This window comes from Diceros bicornis, chromosome 17, assembly GCF_020826845.1.
Source record: "Diceros bicornis minor isolate mBicDic1 chromosome 17, mDicBic1.mat.cur, whole genome shotgun sequence".
Classification (NCBI taxonomy): domain Eukaryota; kingdom Metazoa; phylum Chordata; class Mammalia; order Perissodactyla; family Rhinocerotidae; genus Diceros; species Diceros bicornis.
The window spans coordinates 13,547,131-13,555,449 of record NC_080756.1 but is presented as its reverse complement, the minus strand read 5'-3'; the positions used below and the strand labels follow the sequence as shown (position 1 = coordinate 13,555,449).

At 41.9% G+C, this 8,319-nt stretch overlaps 1 pseudogene; it reads left to right on the top strand.

Annotated features, from left to right (window-relative positions):
• Positions 1–6,801: 6,801 nt before the first annotated feature.
• Positions 6,802–7,765, top strand: LOC131416524 (olfactory receptor 6C4-like; annotated as a pseudogene).
• The last annotated feature ends 554 nt before the right edge of the window (positions 7,766–8,319 follow it).

Genomic DNA, 8,319 nt, shown 5'->3' with positions numbered 1-8,319 from the left:
TATTTTATTATTTTGAAACTATTAGAAATTTTTTTTATATCTTTTTAAGATAGTTTATTTTTAGTGTATAAAAACACCACTGATTTTTTATCCTGCAACTTTACTAAATTTTTTAATTAGTTCTATTTTTTTTTTTTTTGGTGAATTCCTTATGATTTTCTATATATGCGATCGTGTCATCTGAATCAAAGACAATTTTACTTCTTCCTTTCTGATTGGATTCCTTTCATTTCTTTTTCTTACCTGATTGCTCTGGATAAGACTTTTAGTACTGTTTTGAATAGGAGGGATGAGATTGGGCAGCCTTGTCTTGTCTCTGAACTTGAGAAAAAGCTTTAAATCTTTCCCCATTAAGCATTATGTTAGTTGTATGCCTGTCGTATATGGCCTTTATCATGTTGAGGTACAGTACTAGTTCAGTTTGGTAGGGATTTTCACCAGGCATCCCAGCCTAGAGTGATTTATTGGTCAGCTGGTAGTGGTGTGGGCAGGCAGGACTTCCTATTGGGGCCTCTAGTTGGGCAAGGCCATTGACTGTGCTCTGATGTTGGAGAGGGTATGTATCAGACTGGGCTCCGTGGTTTGGTGGGCCTGCTGGCTGAGCTTTATGGTCAAGTGAGGCCACTGTTTGTGGGCTCCCTGTTGGTTGGGGCTGCTGGCTGTGCTTCAAAGTCAGGTGGGGCCACTAGTTGGGCCCTGCAATCACCTCTGGTGAGCAATGTTGCAGGCTATGTTCCCTAGCAGGCAATGTTGCTGGTTATACTCCATGATTGGGTAGGGCTGTGGGCTGTGCTCAGCAAATGCTACTGGATGAGTGGAGCCTCAGTCTGTGCTCCCCAACTGGTTGGTGCTGCTGGCTGAACTCCATGTTCAAGTGGCCACCCAGGCTGTGAGACGAGGCCTCAGGTTATGCTCAGTGTTGGGGAAAGGCCACAGGCTGTTCCTGAAGTTGGGCAGGGCTACAGGCTGGGATTCCTGATTGGGTGGTTTCTGGCTCTGCTCTGCTGTTGAGGAACGGCATTGGCTGTGTTCTCTGGTTGTAAGGGGCTTCCAGGGGTGCCACACTGTTGAGCGGGATGGAGACTATGCTCTGTGATTGGGCGGGATCACTGGTTATGTTCTCTGCCTGGGTATGTCCGCAGGCTGTGTTCAGCAATCAAGCAGGGTCAAAGCTGGGCTCTGCTGCTGAGTGGGGCTGTAGGATGGGCTCCATGGCTGGGCATTACTCTAGATTGGACTCTCAGGCTTCCCAGGTCTCTATTCAGGCTCCCTGGTTATGTGGGGCTGGAAGGTATGCTCAAGAGTTGGGCAGGCTACTGGCTTGGGTCTCTGACTGAGCAGGGCTGTTGAGTGGGCTCCGCAGCTGCCTGGGTTCTCTGGCCAGGATTCCTGGCAGGACAGGACTGGATGCTATGCTTAGCAGTTGGCAGGGCTTTGAACTTGCTTCCCTGCCTGGGTGGGCCATAGAATGTGCTCCATGGCTGTCAGGCATCTACAGCCAGGCTTCCCAATGGGCCAGGACTAGAGGCTATGCTCAGCAGTTGTGCAGGGCTGTGAGTTTGCTTCCTTGCTGGTGAGTCATAGGATGTGCTCTGTGGCTGCTGAGTGTCTATGGCCCATCAGGGCAGAAGTGGAGGTCAGCAGTTGTCTGGGTATTGAACTTGCTTGCATGCCCAGGAAGGCCTGTAAAATGTGCTCCATGTCTGGTACAGCTCATTGGCCAGGAACACAAACCAGGCAGTACTGCCATCTGGGCTTTGGCCAGACAAGGCCACCAGCTCAGCTCTGCAGATGAACTACTGCCTGGGATGTTTGCTCAGGCACCACTGCTATCAGGAAGGAAGTCCTCCAAGATCTGAGCACTGTTTGCTGTAAGCCCCATCCCCTTCTCCACCTCTATCTGATCTCCAGTAGTCTAGTCCCACAGATTCCCCCAGTAATCTTCATTAGGTGAGACTGAGTGGGCCTCCTGGGAAGCATCCTGCAATGTTGGTGAAGCTTGATGTCCACCTGGGGCTCTCTTTTTCCCACTGGAGAAAATGTAGGCCCAGAGGGGGCCCAGTGCAGTGCTGTGTCATCCTTGGGGAGGGGGTCATATGGCCAAAGTGAATTCACTCTTCCCACCTTTCTAATGCAATCATTCTGGGTCCCTGTGGTCTAGGGAGTGCTTCAGCCATAATCCCAGGTTCTAGGATTTTCACAATGGTGTCTAGTCAATGGTTAGCTGAATTTGGGCTTCCTGTGAGGAGAACTGAGTCAGGAATGATCTATGTCACCCTCTTGTGATGTCACTCCCCTAGCCTTTAATAATGAGAGCTCTAGAGTATACGATTTTGTTTTGATAACTTTTAGAGCTTCAGTACACAACTTTTAATTATTCTTGATGTTTTAGAGACTAGATAACTAAAGTATATCTAACAAGTGAGAAACAGTTTCTGGAATTTAGAATACATATCATGAGAAGACTGTATGGCTAGAGATGTAATTTCATTTATTTTCATTTCTATTGCTGACATTGGGTATTTTGTGAATCTAGTCTCAAGTTCACTCATTAGTCAAAGGAATAATTTTATGTAAAATAAGCAAAAAGGAAAACTAAATAACTTAATTTTGGTTTTCTCATTATAAGACATAAATGTTCCTGAAGGAAATTTAGATTGACAAATCTATAGAAAGGAAGAAATCATATATTTGGCAAATCCATGAACATTATTCATGAGTTGTTCAGATTTACATTTAACTTAGCCTCAAATATCAATACCGTCTTAAGTTTTAATGAGAAATGGAATCCTTTTTATTATATCTTTGAAGGCTTCTATTCCTTATTTGTTTAGAAGGCTATAAATAAATGACTTAAAAAAAGGGGGAATTGAAGCAGTGAGCATCAACATAACCTTATTAACGGCCACTCCTTTCTTCCCTGAAGATTTGATGTTGATGAAGATGCAGCTGACATAGGTGATGGATCTGAGGTTGTGCCAGTATTTCTCACAGAAATCCAAGCCAGTTTATTAGCCTGTGCATTGTAGTGAGTCTCTGAAAACTGAATTTTACTATGTGGAGAACACATGTGACCTTGACTTATATTTTGGGTATCTGTGAGACAAGAAAGTCCCAGAGTTCCTTACCCCAATGGAGAGGGGAAAATACCTTGGATAAGGAATTGTTGTTGCTGCCACTGGGCAGACCAGATGACTATACCATTGGCAATGGTCCAAGAGTCTATGAGAAAGTGCAGAGGGGGCCAATTGTTGGGCTGGACATCCTCTCCTGCTAAGATGACGGTGCTGACACTTGGGTCTCATCTTTGATTAGAGATGTCCCAGTTAGAGAATGTAATGCAGTAGCTCTTTAGTGGACTCCATCATGTATGATGGTGGTGCTGACATCTATAAGGGATACAAACTCCTTTTTCCGATCATTCAGATGATCCCAAAGAGCTCCACTGGTGGCCAATGGATATGGCAGAAGAGTGACCTTTTCAGGCACCGTTGCATCTAGCAAAGGACTGGGGACATGGAAACCACTTCCTCCTCTTAGGTGGGATATACCAGGGGCCCAGATTCAGCTCTATAAGTAACATTTTCATTTTAATAATGAGGCATCTGCGGCCATGACAATTTTGTACCGAGCTCCCTCAATGATCCAAGTCATAATGGACAACTGGGTGCAGAGAGTCACAGGCTCAGGATCTGTGAAAGAATTTATCTCAAGAAGAGTTCAGTAAGTAGCCAACAGTTGCCATCCTAATGGTGTGTGGCGTGCAGCCAAAGAAGATAGCTTCTTGTGCCAGAAACCCACGAACAACTTATGGCCCCCATAGCTGATCCTGGGACTCTAGAAAGGATGAGAGGACGCTGTTGAAGCCTCCACAATGAAGGAGTCTCTGAGTGGGACACTAATGTGAGTGCCTTTTTATTGCAATTTAGACACATTCTAGAGCCTTTTGTTGTTGGACAGTCTGTTCAAAGTGAGCCCATTTGTGAGTAACAACATAATGGACTTAAATAAAATTTATAAATGAGGAACATGTTGCTTGTGAAACCCAAATAAAGAGAGTAAATGCTGAGTACACTTTAGAGGAGAAAGTGCTGATGAAAGTGAAGAGTTGGTTGCTTACTGCATCAGGTATGAATCATCCTTAGGTTGATGAGTAATGTTCAGAAATTTTACGGAAGTAACAGGGCCTTTAATTTTACAGGATGCAATTGCCCAACCCTGTTTGGAAAGTTCTGTGACAAGTGTTTCTATATCCCATGTGAGTGTATCCTTTAAGCAGGATTTCCTTGCAGCAGGATGTTATAAACCAAGAGAATGTCATATCTGTGTTCCTAGAATAAGTTAGATGTGGTTGAGACCTTGCCTGCAAAGGTATGGACATTGGTAGGCTGTTGAAATGTCCCCTGGGGAGGCGAGTAAAGATGTACTGTTCCTTCAAAGGTGAAGGCAAATTGCTTCTGAGAGGCTGTAGAACTATGCACAGAATGGGCATATTAGCCAAATCTACAACAGCAAAATATTTTCCAGTTGCTGATTAGATGGAATATTAATTTCAGTAATATTAGGTATGAGGATCTTAATGGAGGATATCACGGCATTAAGGTTTCAGTAATCCCAATGTGAAGTGACATTCATTTATATCAGGTTTGAGCACTGGCCAAATTGGCTTATTAAACAAAATAAACAATAGGAACAATGACTAGGTCAGGAATACTAATCCCCAGGGTTCTCCTTATATTGTTCTCAAGTTCACAAACCTCATGACTGGGGCAGATTCTCTTAATGAACCCTTATCATGGTCTCTCTGGACCTTCTCTCCTTAGCTGTATGTTTACAATTTGTTCTCAAAGTTGTCAACAATTGAGGTTCATTTACTTCTTTTGAACTGGGGTCCAAAGGGCATCTTTAACTTCTTTAGGAAATTGATTTCTCCCCATGTCTGTTCTAAAAAGAGCAAATAAAGCTTGTTAACCTGAGTAACATAGAAACTGTAAAGAAGCCCATACCCTGCCTTCTAAGGACTTCACAATAATCTCTCTTAGAACAGAAATATCAAGGAAATTTTAATCTATTAAATTCCTCTCTTCTAATTTTATCATTGCTGAGGGGCAGCGAGGTTGTTTGTTTCTTTGTTTTTCTTTTTCATTACACATGTGAAGGACTACGTCTCTCAGGAACTATGATTTGATTCTGGCTTAGATTCATAGAATGGAAGGCAATATACTTCCTTCCTTGTTAAGCCCCACAAACTTGGATACTTGCATTAAGAGGGTAGAACGTGGGTGGGAGCCAATAGAAAACATGTTACATTTTATACTGCTTGGAGACACATGTGGCACATCTCACCTTTGACTACCTCTTACGAACAACAAGGTAAACAGCCCACTGCAGTCATTCAGATGGTCCGCTATGTGGGAACTGTCTGTTTTTAAAGTCACTGGTGTTATTATTCTATAAACGTGGATCGTGAAATCAATCAATTGTGAAAATCTGGAGGAAGAGTAGTACTTGCCAAAGACCACAGGTTAGCACAAACAGGGAAGGGAGGGCTGCAGGGGAGCCAGGTCAATGTTTAACATCCCCTGGTGCCTCCCAAAGCTGTATGGAATAATGGGGAGATTGACAGGAATGATTGTGAGGATATGATTTTTCTAACCCATATGCATGTGAATTAGAGAGGTTCTTTATATCATCTTTGTCTCTTAATCAGAAAAATCTAAAAATGCACACAGGATACCATACCCAAGTTTCTTTCCTTGGGATTACCAATTTCTGTACAAAAGACTCTTATTGTCAGAGATGTGGATGTCATCCTTCCTGGTATCTGCACGGCAAGATAGAGGATGGGAAAGCTTGAGACATGATAAACTGTCATCCTGAGTTTGCCATTGAGGACTCTGTAATACTTTGAGCAAAATCCACTCTGAGATGCTGTCTGTGAATCTCTCAAGATAATCTTTTCTCAGATATATATCCCAAATCAGTGCCTAGGAGACTGTGAATGTGGCAGAGAAACATATAAGAAAATGCTAATTAATATAATTTATTGATGCCTGAGCCCTGTTCCTGTACACAATAAGGCTCACAATATAAAGGGAGAGGGTACTGAAACAAGATATTAAAGGCCTAAAGGCCTATGGCAAACTCATCCTGAAAAAGAAGCAAAAGTGTTGATAAAAATCAATTATGCATCAAGAACTTCAGCATTATCTATGTGGGGAAATTCCTATTGGTTTCTGAAACAAGGAAGTCAGAAATTTGGATGGTAATGGAGATGAGGACCTATGGCAGATACCCAGTGAAGAATCAAATAGTACAGGGGAGAGAAAAAAAAAACACAGAAAGAGAAAAACTCCAAGGGAATGAAAGGAAAGCACAGAAAACAGAATCAACTCGAGATATTTCTACTAAGAGCACAGAAATAGAAGAGATTAATAGAGTCAAAGGAAAGTGACTTAACTATGGAGATTTCATAAACATTTTGGGGGAAAGGATTGGTTTGAGAACTTATTTTTCTGAAAAAAATTGAGTAATTATTCTGTAATAGATTCTCTTAAGTGTCCAGGAATCTATCAACCTGAGGAATTACAAAGACTTGAGAAATAAGTTCACTTAGGTAGAAGACGTGGGGCTTCTGTGGAGCCAAGTCCAGTCCAACGGGATACTGGTTTGGGTCAATTGGGTGAAGAGTAATATATGACCTGATCCTGTTGATTAAAATGAGCTTTATCTCTCCCACTCAGAGAAACTTTGATTTTTTTCATACTCACCTTTTCCCTTTAGTTCTACTAAAGGTCAGCAATGAAAAACAGGACCACATTTACTGAGGTCATTCTGTTGGGCCTCACAAACCAACCTGAAGTCCAGGTTGTGATACTCATCTTTCTGTTCCTCACCTACATGCTAAATGTCCTAGGAAATCTGATCATCATCATTCTCACTCTAGTAGACCCCCAGCCCCAGAACCCCGTGCATTTCTTCCTCTTGAATTTATCCTTCTTAGAAATTTCCTTCACATCCACTTTTATTCCCAGATTTCTGACCAGCATGATAACAGGAAATAAGGTCATCAGCTTTGCTGAATGCTTGACTCTGTTTTTTTGCTATATTTCTTGGGGCAACAGAGTTTTACCTCCTGGCTTCTAAGTCCTATGACTGCCATGTGGCCATCTGCAAATCCCTGCATTACCTGACCATCATGAGCAGCAGAGTCTGCCTACAATTTATGTTCTGCTTCTAGCTGAGGAGATTCCTAACTATCTTTCCCCCAATCATCCTGATGAGACAGGTGGATTTCTGTGCCTCCAGTGTGTTGAATTACTATTACTGTGACTATGGGACCCTTCTGGAGCTTGCCTGCTCAGACACAAGCCTCTAGAATTGATGGTCATCTTCCTGGCAGTTGTGACACCGGTGGTTACTCTAGTGCTGGTGACACTTTCTTATACAAACATTTTCAAGACTGTTCTGAGGATCTCTTCTGCCTAGCACAGGACAAAGGCTTTTTCCACTTGTTCCTGATACACGATTGTCATCTCCCCCTCTTATGGTAGCTGCGTGTTTATGTACATTAGTCCCTCTGCAAAAGAAGAAGGGGCTTTCAACAAAGCAACAGCTATGCTCATTACTTCAGTTACTCCCTTGTTAAACTCTTTCATTTACGCTGAGAAATCAGCACGTGAAGCAGGCGTTCAAGGACACCATCAAAAAGATTGTGAAGATTAAAAAAACAGAGTACATTTCAGTGAAAATATATTTCACTTAATAAATATGTATTGAGTGCCTACTACATTTCATGTGCTGAACTGGCCTTTGAAGATAAAAATATGAAAGACATATGTCCTAATTTGAAGGAATCTGCAGTCTAGTGTGATAGAAAAGTGTATAAAGTGTAAATTTGTGAAATAAGTTTACAAAAATAAAATAACATGGTAAGTATGATTAGAGAAGGATGAATGAGAATGGATAAAAAGAACAGTTGGAAAGCATTAACAGTTTCTTGGAAATGACTTGAAATTTAAAAGGCAAAACATACTACTTATTTAGGAAATAGAGTAGGAAGTTCAGAATTTAGAGTGAGAAAGAGTGGCCAGATCATGAAAGTATTTAATTACAAACCATGGATTTATTTGGACATTGGTGAGTCAAGAGAAGTTCTAAGAAAAGAAGTGACATTATCAGCATTGTTTTGAAGGAACTCTAGCACCGGCATTGTTCTTCATCATCGCGCCCTCGAGACTATGCTTCTCCCAAAGTGTCAATAATTTTGATTCTCTTTTCCTTTTTCATTTATCTTTCAACTGTAGCCATTACAACTTC